This window comes from Pogona vitticeps, chromosome 9 (assembly GCF_051106095.1).
Source record: "Pogona vitticeps strain Pit_001003342236 chromosome 9, PviZW2.1, whole genome shotgun sequence".
Lineage (NCBI taxonomy): Eukaryota > Metazoa > Chordata > Lepidosauria > Squamata > Agamidae > Pogona > Pogona vitticeps.
The window spans coordinates 9,466,390-9,487,989 of NC_135791.1; the positions used below are offsets into that span (position 1 = coordinate 9,466,390).

Below are 21,600 nucleotides of genomic sequence, written 5' to 3' on the forward strand. Positions count from 1 at the left end.
AAGAGCGCGGGCGAAACTACCATGCCAAGCCGACCTCTTCTATTGAAGTCGACGTGAAATGTGAACCATCCTTGGTTTCTTTCTTTTCTTTTCTTTTTTAAAGGACAAGTGCTAGACTTCGGGTTCTTTTCTAATTCTCCTATCATCCCCCATTAACAAGCTACATTAAACTTCTTACTCCCCCCCCCCTCAGCTTATGGTACGTCCCACGTTGTTTACGCTGTTTAAAAAAAGGGCTCACTTGGGTGTGGTCGTTTAAGGGTGCGGGAGGGGAGGGGGGAAAAGGAAGCTGGGCGCGTCCGCAAATCGCATACGGGAACGCTTGACAGACAGGGAGGCCGAGCCAATGAAGTGAAGGCGGGAAGTTGCCGAGGAACCAATGGAGACGCGGACCGGTGGCCGTAGATGAGGAGGAGGCGGAGGAGGCCGGGAGGGTGGGGTTAGGTTTGGTCAGGCTGGGCTGCAGGGAAAGCTGCCTGCAATGGCGGACGGTTGGGACGGCCCGTGTTGGTCCTGACGCGTTGAGGCCCGGAGAAAAGGGGACGCAGGCGGGTAAGGCTCGTTCCGTGGGGCCAGGAGACGAGGGGCCCTGCTGTCTTCCGGTGCCGCTTGAGCGGTTGTTTAATGGGGGGGGGCGCAAATTTCTGTCGTGGATATTCTTCCAAAAAAAAAAAAAAACCCTCTTCCACTAAATGTGCTGATCAGCAAGCCCCATCATCCCCACTATGCATCGTAGGGATGATAGGAGTTGTAGTCTAAGATGGAGAGAGGGCGCTCCTTTGGGTGGGGCAGGGTAGTGGCGTGGAGGAAGTTCTGGGGCAGGAAGAAAGGCTGCGAGGAGGGCCCTGTATGGGTGGCTCCCCCGAGAGATCCGAAAGAGGAAGGCCGGGTTGTGTGTGTGTGTGCTGGCCTTTCCATCCTGGGAGGGGTGGCTTGGCTTGGCTTGGGGGGGGGGGGAAATCTGCTTTATTAATATTATTGTTTGCCTCTTTTCTACTTGTTCTGCTCATATGCTTTTAATTTAGATCTTCATTCCTTAGCAAGTGTGGTTGTTGTTGTTGTGTTTTTTTTTTAATTCTTCTTTAGATAAATTTGGTCAACTTTTCCTTTTTTCTAAGTGCCACCATGACCTGTTGACGCTGACGGCATAATTTCAGTACTTTGGTAGCCTTTGCATTTAATCGGAAACTTGATAACAAAAAGGTGAAGAACAGCTTTTCTTAGAAGGGGGAAACACTGGAGTTTGTTCTGGATCCATTTAGGACAGGTCCTTCGAAAGGAGTAGGGGAGCCAGTCACGACTAAAATGATATTGAGTTCATTGTCTCTAATTATTCCTAAATTTGAGTTTAAATTTGAGTTCAATCCAATTCTCTTTGTTGCTTTGAATTAAAATGGGTTTTGTCACAACTAAAATGCTATTGAGTTCATTGGCACTACTCTAGTTATCGCTAAATGTGAGTTCAATCCAATTCTCTTTATTGCTTTGACTTAAAATGGGTTTTGGACACAGATTGCATGGTTATAGGGCATAAGTTAAAAATATATATTCAGTTCCTTAAAGCATCCCTAAACTCAGTGAGTTAGATTTTAGCTGTGGAGTCAGAGTTGGGAGTTCGATTCTTGGGAAGAGAGCTGGCTATTTTGGCCTTGGTTACGCAGTCCCGACGGGCCCCAGGAGAAGGGAACATAACTGTATATCATTCCTGAATATTTTATACTTAGAAAACCCTGCAGAGGGAGGCCATAAACCAGGATTGTCTTGATAGCACACAGTTATGATTATAAACTGCAGTAGTAGCAGTTTTTGTGTTAAAGTATTCTTTTTCTTAAATTGTCTTCCTGGGTGATTCCAAGTTGACTTTTCAGTGGAGACAATCTAAAAGGTGAAACACTGCTACTTGACAGTAGAGGTGTGGGTGCGAGAGTGAGAGAGGGAGTACGTAGTTTCTATGGACGGAAAAGAGCAGATATGGATTAAATGGTTTTCAATGCATTCCTATGGGAAATGCAGATTCAACATAAGAACTTTTCAACTTGAGAACCACCTTCCAATACGGATTAAGTTCTTAAGTAGAGACCCCACTGTACTCCGAAATGAATTTCATATTAAGAATTTCATGTAGCAATTAGAACTCCAGAGAAGGGGTTTGAAGATCTGGGTTTGAGTTTCCAACTCAGCTTCGAAGTACCTGTTGGACTAGTTGCTGTCCCATGTCCTAATAATCATAGAATAATAATCTTAGAACTGCAGATCTGGAGTGGACCCTACATCATCAAGTCCAGCCCTTGTCAAGGATGTACAATGAGGAAATTGAATTCCCAACCTATGGCTCCATAGCCAGATATCTACAGCGCTGAGCTATCAAGCACTTTTAACCTACTTCTAATGAAAGTTGTATATATTGGTTTGGGGAGGGGGCATTGTATCCTGAGCTCCTTGGAGGCGTACTGAGTAAAAATGAACAGAGTAGTAAATAATAATAGCTGGCATTGTTACTCTGTTTACTTAGGTTTAGTTCCTAGTAAATGCATTTAGGATTACACCCTAAGAGTATTAGGAGATCAACATAACTTTGTAAAGCAGTTCATTTCTGTTTTGTACTTACTGCCACATATGGAACAAATTTTTGGTAATAAGGATAGGCTGTATTACAGTTTCACTTGGGGTACGCTGAGTTGGCAGTGTAGTAGAGAATATACATTTGAACAATTCTATTAATAACCTGTTTTCCCAAAAATAAGACCTAACCTGAAAATAAGCCCTAGTGTGATTTTTCAGGATGCTTATACTATAAGCCCTGCCCCTAAAATAAGCCCCAGTTAAGTGAAACCCCGCCCTCCACCATTGTGCAGCAACCAGAAGATGGCATGACTGTACAGTATTTGAATAAATGTACATAAAAAAAATAGAACATCCCCTGAAAATAAGCTGTAATGTGTTTTTGGAGCAAAAATTAATAAAAGACACTGTCTTATTTTGGGGGAAACATGGTATAGGTTTAATTGGACTTACTCTGGGCTTCACAATACACTGTTATGTCAAGTCAAAGTCTTCTGCAAACTAGGCTTGTGGCTAAGTGTTGGATGCCCATTGATACCTTTTGTTTCATAACTGGCAAGCATACTTGGATTTTGACATTCTCTTCCCTTTTTCCCCTATAGAGGGATCATCAGTTATGAGAGATGGGGAAGCTCTCTGTGGATAAAGTTTTCTAGTTCTTTGTGTGGTATAGTAGGAAGGATGTGGATATGATGGAGACCGCAAAAGGAACAGGGTGTTTGTATGATTGTGGTGGCAGAAAGCAGGGCACTAGGGTGCTGTATGTGGCAGAGCTGAGAAAAGACAGTGGGTGGAACAGGAAAAGGTGCCCTGTGGCTTTAAAGAAGATAGAGAATGAGCAGTGGGCTTCTGACTCTGCTGTATCCAAGAGCATTGAGTATACAATTAAAAAAGTGAGCAAGGAGTTGGAACCTTTCCTAATAATGTAGGATTTAAAAGTGAAAGAATGTGCAACCTTGGTGCATGGTAGATTACAGAAGTTGTGAGCCTACGAGAGCATCTAGAAATGGAGGGTAAGGAAGGGGTTATTTTTAAGGATGGTCTATAACAACTGGACAACTCTTCTCTTAGTGTCTAGAGATAGTGTGCATCTTCAGGGAAACAAATATATCACTAATGCAGCACTAAAGACGTACCAGGTAGAGAAGAGAGTTGTTTTTTTCCAAGTTGATGGTATGTTGAGAAAGTAAATTTAAGTCCTTGGATAGTCTTGGAAGACATGTTGAAGTGTAAAAGGTGTATCTCTTTAATGAGATAACTGAAATTTGAGACTGAAATGTCTCCAATGGTAGCCCTATTGAACAGAGTTGTTAATTAAAACGGGAAGAAAAATGAATAGTTATTATAGTAACTGTGGCAAGGTTAATTTTCACAAAGAATTGGAAAAATAGTAGCTTAATACAGTATAGAAGAATGGTATACAGGAATGTGGAACATGGCTATTAATGATAAATTAACTTGCAAAATTAAGATAAGAAAAGGAATACTGTATCAAATATTAATGATTATTAAAGAACTATGGAATTCGTTTTTGGTATGCATGTTTGAGAAGGGGTAAGAATCAATGTATTTTTGGAGAGGAATGGGGCAACACTATGTAAAATAAATGACTAAATAATAATATAAATAAATTAGTAACTAAGACAAATAGTCCTGAGCAATGTACCCTCTAATTTTCAGCCCTCCTGGAGGGGCTCTGCCTTTCTCTTTTGCGACTTCACCCCCGTACACACGCACAACTCCTCACTCCCACAGCCCAAAGGGACTGAAAACGATTGCTGCATGGAGGGAGGTGGAGTCGTGCATGCAGGTGTATACCTTAGAGCAGTGGTCCCCAACCTTGGGCCTCCAGATGTTCTTGGACTTCAACTCCCAGAAATCCTGGCCTGCAGAGGTGGTGGTGAAGGCTTCTGGGAGTTGTAGTCCAAGAACATCTGGCGGCCCGAGTTTGGGGACCACTGCCTTAGAGGAAACCTTGGTTTGAGGAAGGAGGGGAGCACAATGTGTGTTATAATTGTGCTTTCAAAATTTCTTTTCATTGTTACCTTATTAATTGTAGGTGGATATGTTTGTTTTTGTTATATTATTGAAGACTAATAAAAGTATTTTTTAAAAATGACATACATATTTGAGTATTTAGAAATAAATATTTCCCCATGAGTGTAGTTGTAGTTTGTTTTTCTTCCTATGTTTATGAGATACAAAGCTTAAAGGCCAAAGATACAATGGCAAAGAGCTGTTGATTTGTTTCTTCTGGTGACATTGCCATGTGAAAACAGATTGTTAGCAAGTGAATAAGATCTGCTGGTATAAAAACCCCACAGGCCTTTCTGATGGGATAAGAAGGGTTCTTTAACTTTGGGTCTATTTTGCTTTTTACCTTTGGTGTAGGCATACATAGTTTGAGAAAATAGCTAATGGAAACTAACAGAGTAAGGTTTGATTAGGGTGGTCTAATAAAGGAGAAAAAGGACCATGGAACTGCTACCAAGCTTTGCAAAACATTTTCCCTATCTATTTGTGGAAATCAGTCATCCACATTCTGAATAGCTTCAGCCTAGTTTTGCTGGAAATTCTATTATATGCCTGATGCAAAGTGCTGGTGTTATTTATGATTCAGGTAGCGTTGTGCAGTTATTCATTAACCCATAGATGCTGAAACAAAGTGAATTGCTCACAGATTTATGGTAATACTGTTTCTGTTTCTTTTCAGTGTTGAGCAGTTTTTGTATGTGCACATAAAAGGGTAAGTGCAACTGAAATCAGTAGATATGTCAAGGTTTGTGTTGTTACCGGTACTTTAGTGAAGCAGGTGATTTATTCTCCAGACTTGTCTAACCTTGGCCTTCTCTGGAGTCATTCTCATTGTTGATTGTTGAAGCCCCCGAAGAGAAAAGTAGGGAGGGAGGTGTTACTAAAGCTGCCAGAGGCATTGAGTAGTGCTGACAGCAGGATTCAGCATTCTGCAAGTCAACTCAAGAAATAAGGGTGCCCCAAACAAAAAATGATGACCCTTTACCTCAGATAAGAAACAAAATTGGCACAGCTGTAGCAGAAAGCCTCTTCTTGCTCTGTGCCAAATTTGGGGACATTTGGGCAAAGGGTTATTGAGTTAGCATTTTTAAAAACTTAACATTGTTTTACCCCCATGCTAAGGCAAACAACCTTGAGCTAGTTGATTTAAAACACATTAACTACATTGAAAAGACCACATTTGTATAGCTTGAAAGAAAACATTCAGTCCCAGCAGCTTTTTTTTAATTTGGAAGGAATCCAGCCATTCATGGCTTTAATACATATTTTGAAATTAACACTTTTAAAGCCGGAAAAACTATAAGTTTGTGTGGTCTCTTTTATATAAATTGTCAGCATTCTAAATGGACTGAACTTTTGACTCTGCCATTCAGAACCCCATTCAGTGACTGAAAAAAATATTTTTAAAAATATTTTGAAAGATATTTTTAAAAATAGAGAACAATATTCAGCCGCTCACTCATTTAAGCTGTGAAATTATTTTTTGTGTGTTTTGTGGCTGGGGATGATCTCAAAGCAAATTCTGTCCAGTTTACTCACAAGTAAGGAGACAGCAACCAAGGACAGCTGCATTGTGAGGGGAGAATTTTAGGGCCAAGTTTAGGGAGACAGAAGGAAGATAAAAAGCCCATTTCCCTCCACCTTTTTCACTTTTTATGAGTTATTGACTTCCAGAATGTTCTGTCATTAAGCGCACTGTTCTATCTTGCAATCCAACAGCATCTAACATTTGTTGTCTCTTCCTGCTGCTCTCCCTTCCTAGCATTACTGTCGTTCCATTAAGTTCCACTCAGATCTTGCAAACTAACAGCTATGGGTTCCTTTATTTAATCAACCCATACTAGGTCTTCCTCTTTTTCTACTGGTCCACCTCACTTTCCCCAGCAATATAGTGTATTCTGGTCACTTCAGTATTTCCATTATATGTGCATAGTAGGATAGAGTCAGCTTACTCATTTTTGTGTGAATAAGAGTTCAGGCTTGACTTGATTAAGCATCCATTTTTTTCTGCTTTTCTGTCTGTCTTTAGTATTTGTACCAACACCATATTTCAAATGAGTCCAAGCTGCTCTCTCTTCTCCAAGTAACCATAGTTCAGATCATATGCTTACTTTCTAAAATCCTCTGAGACTGGGTAATTCTCTGAGGGAAATTTCTGATTGAATTTGTGAGTAGTATGTGTATATTTAAACTCACATTTTAAAAAGCTAGGAAATTCAGTTCTTTAAAAAACCTCTGCTTTATGAATTTGGGATACTGTGATTCTTTTTCCATGATTCAAAAAGTCAGGAAATTGCCTTGCTATACAATATTGTGCCCACGTTGGCAGTAGGAAAAAGGATGCCAAGCTTTAACTAGCAAAGGGCATCAATGGCAGCAGTCAAGATGGTCTACAAGATACCCTCTTGTGGTCACTGCCATTCACATTAGTTGAAAGGTAGCCCTGACAATTGCTTTGTGTTTGGGTGAGGTTTACTGATGGAAAAAAGGAGTCAGCTTCTGGGATTTTCCCTTGTGTGGTGTCACTTTGTGAATGGTAGTGAGTAATTGCTCTTGTTTGCTGTCATCTTGATGCAGTGACCATTAGAAGCTTAAAAGTAATTTTAGACTTTTATGGAGCTCTTAAAGATAGGATAGTTGTTAATTTTCCTTTGAGATAACCAATGGGTTCAGCTAATTTTCGTCCTGCCTCTGTTATTCACTTAATGAGTGACATGATCTTGTTACACTCACTGCTTTGGTGCCTCAATAGAGCCACTTCCCTTCTCACTTCTGTTGTTTTCCTGTTTAGTTCTCTGAATCTTGAAATAGTTCTGCACAAGGGGACATAAATATATTTTGCCCTTTTGTTCTACGGCAAGAGATTGAATGAAGTCACGAGCCAGCGCAGTGTTCTGTGTGTGGCAAGATGGCATAGTTAAGAGACTGTGCAAAAAGTGCAGACATTAGGGACTTATTGAAAAAAAGAGTTGTTGGAGGCAGTACAGTTGTTGTGGTATACTCAGTATTTATTTCACCTTGTGTCAAAAGGTTATCTTGAGTTACTGCGGGAGCAGAAGTGAGAATTCCTTTTTGCATACATCTGGTTCTTATTGCACCAGCTGAGAGCATACTCAAGAGTCTCCAGTTCTATGAGAATTGCTCAGTGGGGGTAATTCCATGATCTAATTTGCTAATTTCTCTTCCACAGTTATGAGTGTTACATTCTTTAGAATTCAAGCAGGAGAAAGAATAAAGGCAACTTCTTTCCAAAGGAATTCATCCCCATCTTTCTGAGACTATCCTAGTCAGTGACTTCCAACAGTAACACAGACATGCATTTGAGCAGTTTCTAGTTTGGTTCTTCAGAGATATTCTCAGCTTGAACAGAGGTTGAAGTTTGAGGTTGGGAAGCTACTTGCTCCTCCCGGAAATGTCTTTGATCCACCAATTTCCCAAAGCAGAGGTTTTCTTTTAAGTCTTTAGAAAACCAGAACTGCATCAAGGGCATTTCTGTGCAGCCTTGCATGATGAGATTATAGCAGGTTATCAGTAGCAAGTTCAGTTAGCCCTGATTTCTGGACAAAATGATTGTTATAAGGCTTGTATAGTTCAGGACATGCTCTGGTTCTAAAGTTTACATTAGTGCTGACCTTATTATGTATTCCTGACTTTTATTTTTAAAGAGAATCTTTTTTAAAGTTACAACAATATTATAAAGGTTCTGCAGCAAAGCCAAAGAAAAGAAAGCAAAAACAAAAACTGGAACAAAGAATCTATTTATATTGCTACTAGAAGAACTTAAATGAGTGGGTTATTTAGACAGTTCTTCTGGACTGTGAATATGGCATTTAAGTAGTTATTTTACAATACAGTGGTGCCCCGCTTGACGATTACCCTGCGCCACGACGAATCCGCTTTACGATGGGGTTTTGAAGGGTTGGGTTAAGTGTATGCAATGACAAACTCATTGGTATAAGGACATAACTGAAAGACTGTAATCAGAGATAAATGGCAAGGGAGATAAATGGTTCTTCATAACCAATAATGTTGTGCCTCATATTAGGGTATCTGTGCTTCAGGAATTAGACCATGTAGAGTAGAAACTAGCAGTGTGAAAAGAAATGTCTTGTCACATTGCAGTAGTGTGTTGTTAAGGGTAGAGGTCAAAGTGTTGGACTGGAACTGGGTAGCCCATGTTTATTTCCCACTGTGATATGAAATTCACTGTGTGATCTTGGAACAGTAACTTTTTCCGAGTGGAATCTGCCCTGAATGGTTCCTTTTACTCCCAGGAAATTAGTCTCTGTCAAAGTCTTAACTTCAGCAAGTCTGAAATTGATAGCTTTGACCACTTGTGTCTTTCATTGTCCTTCAAAAAGTATCAAAGTCAGGCTACCTATGTTGTCTCCTCATGATTTCTTTTGCTTCAGTTGAGTTCCCCCTGTCCTGGGCAGGAAGGGCTTGTTTGAGCTGCCAAAGTTGTTTGAATTGGCGCTAACAACAACAACATGATTTCATGGGAGTATGGTGTTTTGGTCTGAGATCAGCAGCATACCTCAGATCCAAGTTCTGCTAGTGTCTAAGATTCAGGCTCCTGTTTTATTTAGGAGCTGTCAAAATTGACTTGTGCTCAGTAAGCAGAGCATCTGGGATGCCAGGAGTTACTTACCAGTCCAGAGTGTTGATCCACACCACCTCCACCTCCCCCCTTCCTCCCCTACAGATCAGCTCTTTATATCACTTTCCCTGGGGCTTCCTCATGTTTCTCCATGATTCTTTCCTCCTCAGGATCTCAAGAACCCACTCCTATCCCTGTATGAGCCCCAATGATGGGGGGGGGGGCAAATCCTCCAGGCAGATCCTTAGCTAGGGCACGAAAACAAGAGTCCCTTCTTCACATACGCAACTACACACCGGGGGGGGGGGGGACACAAAATGGAACAAAAACGGCCGGTTACGGGATTAATCGGTTTTCAATGCATTGTAGGTCAATGGAGCCTCGACCTACAGACTTTTCGACCTGCAGCCACCATTCCAGTACGGATTAATTCTGTAAGTTGAGGGTCCACTGTACGAGCAAAGATTCATTTGTAGAAGCAGCACCTATGATGTTGAACAAAAGACCTTTATCTATTGTTGCTGTACTACAAGCTGTGCCTGTGGCATTTGTAAACTGGTTTCTTCGTGAAATTTATGAATCCTAAAGCTAATTAGTTCAGAATTTTAAACTGTGATTATCACACAGGAATAAAATGTCAGTCTGTATTATAACAAACTTTTCCTCATTTATTGTGACTTGCAGAATTTTAAACTGAAGTTTGGATCCTTTTAAAGAGAAAGGTGGGATAAAATGTTTTTTAAAAAACTAAAATAAATAAGTATTAAAACAATGAAAATGCAATAAATTACAATATTAAAAACAATTAAACATATTAATTGTTAAAAAGTACTAAATAAAATTGCTTTTAAATGATTTTAAAAGATTAAACCTATCTGTTGAAACTTTTCCTTTAGCAGCAATGAACTTGTTAAAGGCCTGCCTAATAAGACAGGTCTTTGCATGCTGGTGGAAGGATACGAGAGAGAGAGAGAGAGAGGGCCAGGCTGGTTCCCATGGAAGGGATTTTTGGAGCTTGGGAACAACCACTGGAAAGACCCATTGAAGTATGCATGGGAGGGCAATGGACCAAGAGAAACAGCTCCCTTAATATCTTAAAATCTGGCTTATATAGGGATATACGGTCCCTCAGATAGCCTGGGCCCAAGTCATTCAGGGCTTTAGATAAAAATCGGCACTTCAGATTGTGCCCAATGACTGGTAGCCAATGAAGCTGTTGTAACAAGGAATCTCTCTCTTGTACCTGTAACCAGCTCAGGTCAAAAAACTAGCTGAGCATCCTAGACTGGGTGAAGCTTCTGAACACTTTACAAGGGCAGCTCCACACAGAGTGCATTATAGTAATCCAAATTTACCATGTTAATTGTTCAGAGCCTATATTTTTATTCCATCTTGGTTTCTCTTACAGATATCTTAGTTCAAATGCTTGAGACACTTCTAATAAGAAATAAACAAAAACACGATCTGCAAAATATTTTAAGTAAAATAAATTAGGCTGCCATAGTTTTTGTAATGTCAAAGGTTGACTTAATAATATGACTTCAGCAAAGATTAATTTAAGATATTAAATCTGTTCAGGCAAGAATGCATGTACATATTGTAATGACTTCCTTTTCTTACAATTAAAGTAATTGGATTATGTTTAATGAGCTATTTACATTTAGTAATTAAGAAAAGACTTATCTTTCCAGTATTCCCTAAGTGCAACAAACGGAAGGTTGGGGGTATTCAATGCTGGGATATAATTAACAAGCCGTAAGTTAAAACTGAAAAGAGCTGGTGAGCTGCTGTGGAAAACAACTGCTTTAATTCAGTAATTTAGAATTGGTTTTGAAAGAGCAGTGCATAATTTAAAATCTGAATCAACAGAAAGAGAGTTGGTTGCTTATATGACACAATTTTGGGCATGTGTTCTGGAAAATGTCAGGAGATAATCATTCCTAGCTAGATAAGATGTTAGAAAAGGAAGGGTGTCGTCTGTAAGGCAAAGATATATTTATTATAAAGGGGAGATGATTTTCTCTCCCTTTTTGTAGGGAAGTAACTAGCCCACATGTCTATAAGTGAGTTATAGCACACATGTAAATTTTAAGTGTGGAGAAAGTGCAGGGTATTTCCTGGGTGGAGAAAGCAGTGTGTCAGCCATATGCAAACGAGAATAAATGAACCAGCTTCAAATGCGTTTAGATATGGGGGGCAAGTGCATACAAAGTATGGCCTGCGTTTCACACACAAACGTTAGTAATTTGCGGAATATTCTTTCATGGAATGAAAAAAAAAATTTCCAATTGACAAATGTTTATCTGGTCTCCTGGTTTCTTATGTAGTTTTTGCCACAGACAACTGACTGTTTACCAGTTTTCATAATCTTTTTACAACTGCTATGATTCTCAAGGCATATGACTGATAGAAGAACAAACCATTCTAGGTATACTAGTCATGTGCAGAATTGTGCATTAGTGGCAGAGAAATTATTTATACTCAAGAAGACTTGAAGCCCTCCTCCATGGTTTTGGAAAGCTGATTATCATTTTAAAGTTGTTTGGTTTACAGCCCAGTTACTTGCATGCTTACTGAGAAGTAAGCCTCACTGAGTTCAGATGAACATCTTAGTAATTGTTATAAGTTTGTCGCCATGTAGCATGTGTTGTATCCATACAGTTTGCATCTTTTGCTTGTCTCCTTGTAGTCTTCCGCAATAGAAGAGCTATTTTTTGAACACACTGCGGAATAATAGCTGACGTGTAAAGCACTAAACTGTAGGAACAGCTTTAGTGTTTAGAGGAATCTCTGAGTAACAGTCCAAGGGTTAAAATAGTTCCTGTCTGTGTTGTTGCACTCCAGAATCTGGATACAGTACCTGCATTGTGAAAGATAGCATAAAATAGACTTCTTTTTAAAAAGCTGCAGCAGATTATCAAGTTGTAGAACATTTTGCCTCCATATACCTAGCAGTTTGAGAGTACAGTAGTAGAGAGCAACAAGTCAGACTGTCATTGTTAACTCTGGCTTAAATAGCTAATAGAGGCTAAGGGACAGGTGGAAATGAGAACACTGTGACTGAAATTTGTGGAGCTCTGTATGTACAGTGGTGATGGTGTCATATCAGTGGCAAATCACCACTGATTAAAGCCTTCCTTTGAGGATTTTGGGGTTCATCACCCCAAAATCACTTTTAATCAGCAGCAGTTTTCCACTGTTGATGATATTGTGTGGCTCTTCGCAAAGAATGATGACAACAGGATTTTAGCCAGTAAATCCTAACTGAAATCCAGCAAAAGGGCCAACACTTTTTTTTCTTGACTATCCTCTTTTCCCTAGCTAAGGTGAACTGACAGGGTGGTGATGGTAGCATGTTGGCGTTCATAATTGTAAATTTGGAATAAGTCAGTTGGTGTGATTGGATTTTCACATTGGTAGGGCAGTCTGCACGAATCTTGGAGGGATTGTAGAGGAGGGTCAGTAGAAGCTTCTCTGTGATTTTGATGTTTCTAGGTGCCTAGGTAGAACTTTACTGGGGGGGGGTATTTTTGTGGGTGTATAACCCGGACATCTGGAACTCAATAGTCATCAAACTTGGAGGGATTATAGAGGAGGGTTTGAGGAAGCTGGAGTCCCTAGGTGCCATGGGGGTGTTTTATAGCCAAACAAATCAATGATTCAAAAATTACTAAAAATTCATTGATTTGTATTTGTATGCATAAATATAAATGAATTAGCAATTTTTAAACAAATTTGATGATTTGTTTTTTAATTTGTCCCCATCTCTATTCACTATTATGCACTCTTTTTTTCTGTAGTTGTATGAAAATAAGAAGCAAAATGACTAATAACCATCTCAAGCAAAAATCCTACAGGCTAATGGGATGTTGGTGAATTTGCACCATAAAGTCTGTTCCAGCTATCTAGGGTTTTCCTAGTTATAAATAAGATGAATTGAAATCAGTGGCTAGTATATAGTTTCTAAATAGATTACTAAACTGTGGTTTACTTTAAATCCAATCCTAAAAATCTTTAAAGCAAAAGATTTTTGTTAATTGATGGTGCAAAAATATGGGGACCTGCAGATCTCAAGAAAATCGGAAGTGTACAAACTCAATTTTTCTGTCTTATCTTGGAATTTTTTAAATCTGCTCAAGCATATTTAATTAGAGCTGAATTGGGTGCCAGAAATATCTCGGGACTGATATATGTAAGGGCTGTACTGTAAACTATTGGTGAAGAATAAGCCATCTAACATAATAAATGATCTGCTTAGAGGAGCAAAGACCATCTAGGTATGAGTACTCTTGTCGCAAAGAGTCCAGCTTTTCATAAAAATCTGAATTTTCTGACCAGATACTAAATCCACTAAAAAAACCTACCACTTATATAGTCAAATAAAGGGTATTTTATGTAGGAGCGACAAACTGATGTAGCATCTCTCTTCAGAAATAGCTTGCTAGCGCACAATGACTGCACCAAAATGAGAAATATTTGACAGTCCCTATAAAAATGCAATATCAAATAGCATACACTTGTTTATGGACACTAGGATGAAATGGGGTAGATTTTAGGGTATCCCAATAGAAGACAGGTTGAGTATATGCGTAGATCCTGTCCATGATGATCTGGCTCACTATGTGTTTGAGTGTCACTTATATAAAGACATAAGAGAAAGATACTTACCGTCTCTTTTAAAGAATGTGAAATACAGAGGTGAACCAGAGAAATTTAGCTATTTATTATGAACATCCTAGCAACATGTGAAACAAAGAGTTGCAGTATTTGCTATGAAGGCCACTATATGTAGAGCAACGTATCTGGATAGTATTTGTGAACTCTTACAAAAATTCAGAGACATGAATGTAAGCCTACTAATTTTTATACTAAAGATTCCTGAATGTTATATAATTGTTCCTTGGATTTTCAAGTATAATTGGAACTGAAGATGATGTGTGTTTTATATATTAAGCATCTGGATGTGGAGCCAAAGGTTGGGAGTCCATTCCTTACTGTGCATCCTTGACATAGACTCAGTGATCCATAGCATCCCTTCCAGCTCTGCAGTTCGAAGATTATAATTTTTTGTTATACGTTTGTCTTATTTCAGTATGTAGTGCAGGGATATGTGGATACCTTTGGTGTGAAGTGTTATAAAATCTAGAGGTATGATTTAAGGTGACAGTTTTGATATAACAGTATTGAGTGTTATTTCATTTTAACATTGTAATGCAACAATCTTTTAATTTAGCAGTAAATGTATTGATAGATGTAAAGTACTTGGAAGTAGTTCAGCAGTCCCACCTTCTGATGGCATTGTGGAGCTTGCCTGAAGCCGTAGAAGTAGGTGTGCATGTAATCCCATCAGCCACACTGGCTGAAATCCTGGTACCCAGAGGCAATGCTATGTAAAGCTGATGACATCATGATGATTTTTTAAAAATCCTTTTTTGATTATCATGATGAATTAAATATTTCATGGCTGAGAAGCTGCTATGTGGGGGTTGAGTGAAGTCTTTACTTTCTGAAAATTGCTGCCAGAGGTAAGATCACCATGCCAGCAATTTTCAGAAGAAAAATCTTCAGTCGTATGATCTCCATTGGCTTCCTCATGGCGGAAGGGATTCCAAGGTCCCAGAAACTTCAGGAAGGGATGGAATTCAGAAAATTTTAAATTTCCAAAATTTTGCCACAGCTGATATCATCACCATACATGACAGAACATAACACTATCTTAGCCACTATCTGGGTCTATCCTCTCTGCCAGAAGGTGAAGTAGGATTTGAGCTCTCAGACCTCATCTTTCCAAATAGAAGCTCCAACCTATATAGCAGTGTTCTGGGAATTGAACAAATAATCAGTTTTTTCTAGCTTTTGTTTTCATTAACAGTGTTTGGTGTACATACAAAGTGAACAGGTTTCCCATTTTAAGCATATTTGTGAATGTGATTGAACAGATGAATCTGTATTTAATGTTATGCACTACCCTGTCTGGATGCCATATTATGAAAGTAAAAAATGAGTGATAAAAATAAAATACAGATTCCTGTAAGTGCAATTTATCTGCCCACAGGGAGAGAGAACAGTTTTGCTGGAATCCAGATTTTTGAGAAAAGTACAGTACTGTATCCATTTTGCACACTCTGTAACTTGCAGCAAGAAAAGGGACACTTTCCCTTAGAAATTTAAGCAAGCAATTTCTTTAGCTGCTGAACTTAAGCTGTGTTTAGACAATCCATTTGTTGGTACCAGACTGAGCAAAACTTAAAGTTTCCTAACATTGCTTGTAGAGCTTATGGAACTGCGTCCTTGGTTTTTGGAAATGCACCAGAATGTATTGTGGCCACGTAGAAGCGAATTATTGTTATGAGTAGGACAAGAAAGTTTTCAGAACTGTTTTCTTGTATGACGTGGATATCTTTGCATAAACTTTGAACTGGTTGGCAAAAGAGGAATTTGCTTAAAAAACACCTGTAGATGATTTCTAGCCATTGTTATTTAGCTGACAACTGTAGCTGGGCTGTTACTGGCAAATAAATCCATGATAATTGGAGAAGTGGGACAGAATAGGTGCTTATTACAGGTGGACTGGAATAGTAGGTAGAATTATGTGACAGTTTCCTAATGATCACTAAGGCACTGATTGCTGAGAGTCCTTCTTAAATTGATCTCGAATTGCAGTGCCCTGCAATTACAGCATCCACTTGTTGCCGCCATGTCTGTGCATACTGTTCTGAAATCTTAGCAGCAACTTCTACTAAGCAGCATTTTAATTTTTAAAAAAATGCTTCATGCCTTTTCATTTTTAGGTTTTCCTTTCAGAATTACATAAAGCTATCTTGCTTTGTTTCACAGAGAAATCATTAACGTTAAGACCAGATGACTCTTAAGAGGTTGGAAGGAACAGTGGGCTTGTGTTGGTAGTGTGAAGTAAGGCCTAATTGAATAGTCTGATGGAGTTTTCAGATTCTATTATCGCCTTCCTGCCTTGCCTCTTCACCTTCTGGTGTGTCTAATCCACCAGGGATTCTGCAGAATTGTCCTTGAGGAGGTCACGGTCTGGAGGCTTATTTCTGCACAGCCTTGCTGCTTAGGTCTGTAACCAGGTGGGGAATTGTCTGTACCTGTGCATCCCAGAACAGCCAGCTTGTGGGGATTTGGACAAACTGCAGAGCCTCAGGATACCCTCTGAAGAAGGGAATGATAAATTACAACTGAGTACTCTCTACCTAAAAACCCTGAAAAGGGTCACCATAAGTCAGACTTGATGGCAGTGCATTATATGTTGCATAAGCTCTTACCTCAAGCCATAGAATAATGAAGTTGAGAGGAGCCTATAAGAACATTGAGTCCAACCCCTGCTCAATGCAGAAATACAAAGCAAAGGGCATCTGCCAGGTGGTTGTCTAAATTTCTCTTGAATGCCAGTGTTGGAGCAGTCGCCACTTCTCAAGGTGATCGGTTTCATTGCTGTACTGATCTAACAGGGTTTTTTTCCCCCTGATATTCAACCGAAATCTGGCTTCCTGTAACTTGAGCCCGTTGTTACATATCCTGCACTCTGGGATGATGGAGAGCAAATCCTGCCTCTTTATAACAGCATTTCAACTGTTTGAAAAGTGCTATCATATCTCCCCTCAGTCTTTTTTTCAAGGCTAAACTTGCCCAATTTTTTCAGTCTTTCCTTCTAAGGCTTGGTTTCCAGCCTGTAATCATCCTTGCCGCCCTTCTCTGAATTTGCTCCAATTTGTCAGCATCCTTCTTGAAATGTGGCATCCAAAACTAGACACTCATGATGACGCCTAACTAGTGCAGAATAGAGGGGAATTAGTACCTTGCAGGATTTGGAGACGACACTTCTCTTAACGCAGCCTCAAATAGCATTTTTTTAGCCACATCACATTGTTGGCTCATATTCAGCTTGTGATCTGTGATGATTCCAAGATCTATTTTACTTGTAGTATTGCTGAGCCAGGTATTCCCCCATCTTGTAACTATGTGTTTGGTTTCTTTTTCCTAGGTGAACTACTTTGCTCTTATCCCTGTTGAAGTTTATTCTGTTGTTTTCAGCCCATTGCTCAAGCCTATTTAGATTATTTTGAATTTTGTTTCTGTCTTCCAGAGTTTTAGCTATTCCACCCTATTTTGTGTCATTCACAAATTTACCAAGCACTCCCTGCACCCCCTGATCCAGGTCATTAAAAAAAAGGTTGAAGAGCACTGGGCCCAGGACTGAGTCCTAGAATACCCCACCTGTTACCTCCTCCCAGAATGTTCATGGCAGGATGTTATTGGAATCTTTGCAACAATGGATGTTGATTTTCAAAATATCTGATCTGGAGCAGAGGTGGTCTTTGGTAATAACCAGCCGTTGCCATCGTGCTGACTTTAAGATTCCCCTCCCCTTGTGTCACAAGTTGCATCTAGGAATCAATCTCTCGCAATACAGTAGAAGAAAAATTGTAGCTTCCATGCCTTTCTCTATCCTCTGTGTTCTCTTCTCCATAATATCAATGATGAATTAGACTCCTGATTTCTTCTAGAAATTTTACCTGGAGGTTTTCTTGCAGTTGTGTTAGTTAAAGGTGGGGTACATACTAGCTTCCTTCCTTTCTCTGTGCCTTTTTGATCACAGTTAGATGGAAATGAGAGGGAGGCAGGGACTTAAATATTTTGGTACCAAAGAACAGCTCACATGAAACAGCTCTTCTGGGACATTAATTGGTAACCATTGGCAATGAAAATATAGTTACTTGCTTTGCAGGGGTGGGCTCTTTGGTGTTTTTGTACTACAATCTCCAGAATTCTCCAAAAACTCCCCAGAAGAATTCTTTGAGTTATAGCCCACAGACACAAGCCTTCAGACCTCCAGATTCTGCTCTTCTAGTGAAATTTTGCTCTCTGGTTATTTACACCCAGCCAGAGTAGATGTGATTTAAATCAAATTGATTGAAATCATGACTTAAATCATGATTTAAATCAAAATTTTGATTTTTTTACAGTTTGACTCAATCATGATTTAAATCACTTTGATTTAAAAAAACCATTGATACTTATCCACCCTGCACACAATGCTGCCTCCCTCCCTTCTGTTAATTTTTTTAAAAAGAAAAGCTGTCACAGTACTTCCCGAGAATCATCATTCTTTGGGTGGCACTCTGTATAGAGTCTAATGGGCAGCAAGACTGGGGGTCCTCACGTGATGATCTGTGCCTAGAAAGTCCTAGCCCCCACTAGTCGATCAGTGTGGCACCCTCTTTGTCACAGAGGTCTGCTTATAGGCTGGGTTGTTTATAAGCACCTAATTTGATAACAAGGTGAGTTTTAAGAATTCATAATATCTTCACGCCTTTAATGACATGCTTCTTGCAGCCAAATCTGTCATTATCATGTCTCATGCAGTAGACCTGTTTCCAGCATGCCTATTGAAACAGAAGTGCAAGTAGTAGAAAGTAAACTGTGTATGTGAACTTCAGCTCTTTGTGCTTTCTGAAGTTTAAAATAGCTGCCACTGGGGATTATGTCAGTGCACAACTTGAGGCGTGGCATCCTTCTATGAGGTAGACAGCTAAAGAGGAAACACCATTGAAATTCCTGTTTTGTAACTACAGTATAGGTCATTTTCAGGGTGATGCCCACTCCCTGTTGACAGAGAATCTGGATGAATCCCTTCTCAACTTCTTTCACAGAGTAAAACCGAGCTGTAGCCAAAAACATTTGAAGCAATCTGGACTACTACTTCTATGGGATTGCTGGGGTTATAATTCTCCTTTCTTGCTCTTTTACTTTGCTATGGCCTCGTATTTTAACTTGTGTCTGTTCTTTTGTTACATTATTTCCTTTTTCACATTTGCATTTCCAGTTCCTCATATTCCTGTTATTCTTATTAGTGTTCATTTTCTGTACTTAACACCGATCCTTTTTATATAAATAATGTGAATATTAGATGTGTAATAAAGGTAATAAAAGTCACAGGCAGATCCTAGAATACTCCCTTTCTACTTTCTCTGATGATGAATGGACTTTTCCATTATAGGAAATCTATGTTTCTGAACATATGTGTTTGTTCACTGGGTGTATAGGATCAGAACCACAATGTCACATTGAGGGATGTTTGTTCCTCCATATCCTCTCAACATTGGAAAGCATGCAGATGTTTTTGTATTGTATCTAGAATTTCCTGCGGTGGGTAAGTTTTGATAGGGAACATCTTCCTTGAGGCGAATACCCAAGAACTGCTAATCTGAAATTCTGTTCCAACACCTGCCTAAAGAAACAAAAATAAGGAAGGCATACCACCTTCCTCCAAGGACCCTGACCTCGCGGGTAGACCACCACTGTCCATTCTGTGGTCTCCTGGACTATAACACCTCCTTGCTTCGGTTCAGGGTCTGGTAACAGTCCTCCGACCTTTAAGTTCGGAAAGTCCTCCAATAGACTTTTTACTTCTTGTGCCTTGGTCTTTTCCCTCTCCTCCTTCTTTACACCTGTTATTACTTGAAAGTCCAGCGCATTGTTACCACCCTTTATATCTTCCTCCCATACCTCCATCCATTGCTCCTCCCTCTTACTTTTCCCCTCCTCTGTCAGGCAGACCTCTGTTTTAACCCTCTCTTGATTGGCAGCTCTCTCCAATTTGTCCCCCTTTTCTCCCTCCTCTTTGATGTTCTCTTTCACCAGAGGAGACGCGGCACACTAGCTGCCTCTTGACCTTCATACTCAGTTTTCCATCTGTAGAATAAGTAAAGCGCTACCCTGCAGGATTAACATAAGGACAAGAGAGAAGTCATTTTGTACATTGGAAAGTATGACAAATTCTTTGACTATAATAATATAACTGGGGTTTAAACCCAGTTATTACTCCCAACTACTGTATAGTAGACCCACTGAATGAGCAGAATTTGAGTAAGCATTGGCTTACTTTACATTAGTTGAGTCAGTGGGTCTACTCATTGTAGCAGTTTCATTTAGCCTTAGTTGTTTGCCTTTATTGGGTGCTGAGGTTATAGAAATAGCAAGTTCGCTGACCTTTGCAGTACCCAAGCACAAGATCTATAAGAAGGTAGAAGTATTATTGTTGAGATTTCCTGCTTTGTCTTGGCTCAAGCTGTTTTCCTTGCTTTTTTTTTCTTATTTTTTTCTTTCTTTTTTTATTTTATTTATTTATTTATTTTTTTTGGTACCCTCATGTTAGACATAAAACCTTGGATGCTGTTCTGTGCCCTCCAGATCTTGAACTCCTTTGCCGTGGCAGGTCAGATTTGGAAATTCAGAGTTTTGGCTTGGGAGGTAATTAGCAAAAGCTAATATCAGCCACAGTCCCTTAACACCCTGATAGAAAAGCATCCAGGAATGACTCCTGGACCTCAGAGATAAGCTGCCAGCTGCCACAGAGACTGTGAAAGGGTGGTTCAAAGTCAAGCACAAACAGCTGACTTTTAAAAAAATGATCCTTGGTCGTTGCTGTGGGTGACAGGAAGCCATGTTCCCCAAGCTGTCAGCTTCCTGATTTTATTTTTTTCCATTTCATCCAAAGCAGATCAGAGTCTTTGTCATAAGACAGCTGTCTCCTCAGGCAAAGCTGTTCTCCTTCTGACCTGGGGGTGGGGTTCTTCTGTCTTCCTCCTAAGAAATCTGCCATCAGTGTTCTTTAATTTTGCAAACTGGATCTCTCATAAGCCATTGGTTTTGTTCTCCACCAACACTTAAAGCACTAAAGTAGGAAAATCCGTCTTTTGGGAGATAAATGATACCTGCAGTCGGCATACAGCCATTGCAAATGGGCTTCATATTTCTGGGATGCGGGATGGTTAATTGTTTAATGAGGTGGGAGGGCAGTGGTCACCAAAAGACTGTCATTCTTGCTAACAGTGATGTATGTTTCAGTATCTATTTTATAGTAAAACTCTGTTTTGAAAAAGGAGTAAAACGTTGCTTTATTCAAGTGTCAAGTTAGCATAATTGCATATGCATTTGATAATGAGGGCAAATAAGCATGAGTCTCTGGCAAGTCTTTTCAAACCTGTAGTTTAATTTCTACAAATAGAATTGTCATCTGATAAGCATGGGTCATTGACTTTTTGCATGCCTTCAGTACTTGCTGTCGTTGGAGCTGTTACGTGTCTTTTAAAACAGCAACTGCCTTAGTGGGAAAACCTTCAGTCACAAGGGAATTTGAGAAAAATGGCACAGCCCTCCAGCTAAGAAGCAGTTGTTTGCAGGCTTCCTGACCACTTAAAAGGGCTTCCTGTTTTCTCATGACTTCCCATCTTGTCTTAAATAAATATTTAACCAGTTTCCAACTGAAATAGTGGTGGTGGGTGTTAGATTTTGTTTCAGCTTTCCATGATTTGGGTTAAGAGATTTAGGCGTAGTTGAAAAAGCTCAGTTAGATAGTTCTCAAACACAGATTGTAGAAACTG

General features: G+C 39.6%; 1 protein-coding gene across 4 annotated transcripts in view; it reads left to right on the top strand.

Annotated features, from left to right (window-relative positions):
• The first annotated feature begins 407 nt into the window (after positions 1 to 407).
• Positions 408 to 21,600, top strand: part of WASF2 (WASP family member 2) — a 39,593-nt gene continuing 18,400 nt past the window's right edge. The window contains exons 1-3 of one of the 4 annotated variants that reach the window (XM_020810685.3): positions 435 to 552; positions 1,119 to 1,203; positions 5,276 to 5,308. The gene's annotated coding sequence lies outside the window, so the exon portion shown is untranslated. Of the gene's footprint in view, positions 553 to 1,118; positions 1,204 to 5,275; positions 5,309 to 21,600 lie in introns of all 4 variants that reach the window. The other 3 variants (XM_020810686.3, XM_078379900.1, XM_020810684.3) reach the window with 3 other exon arrangements.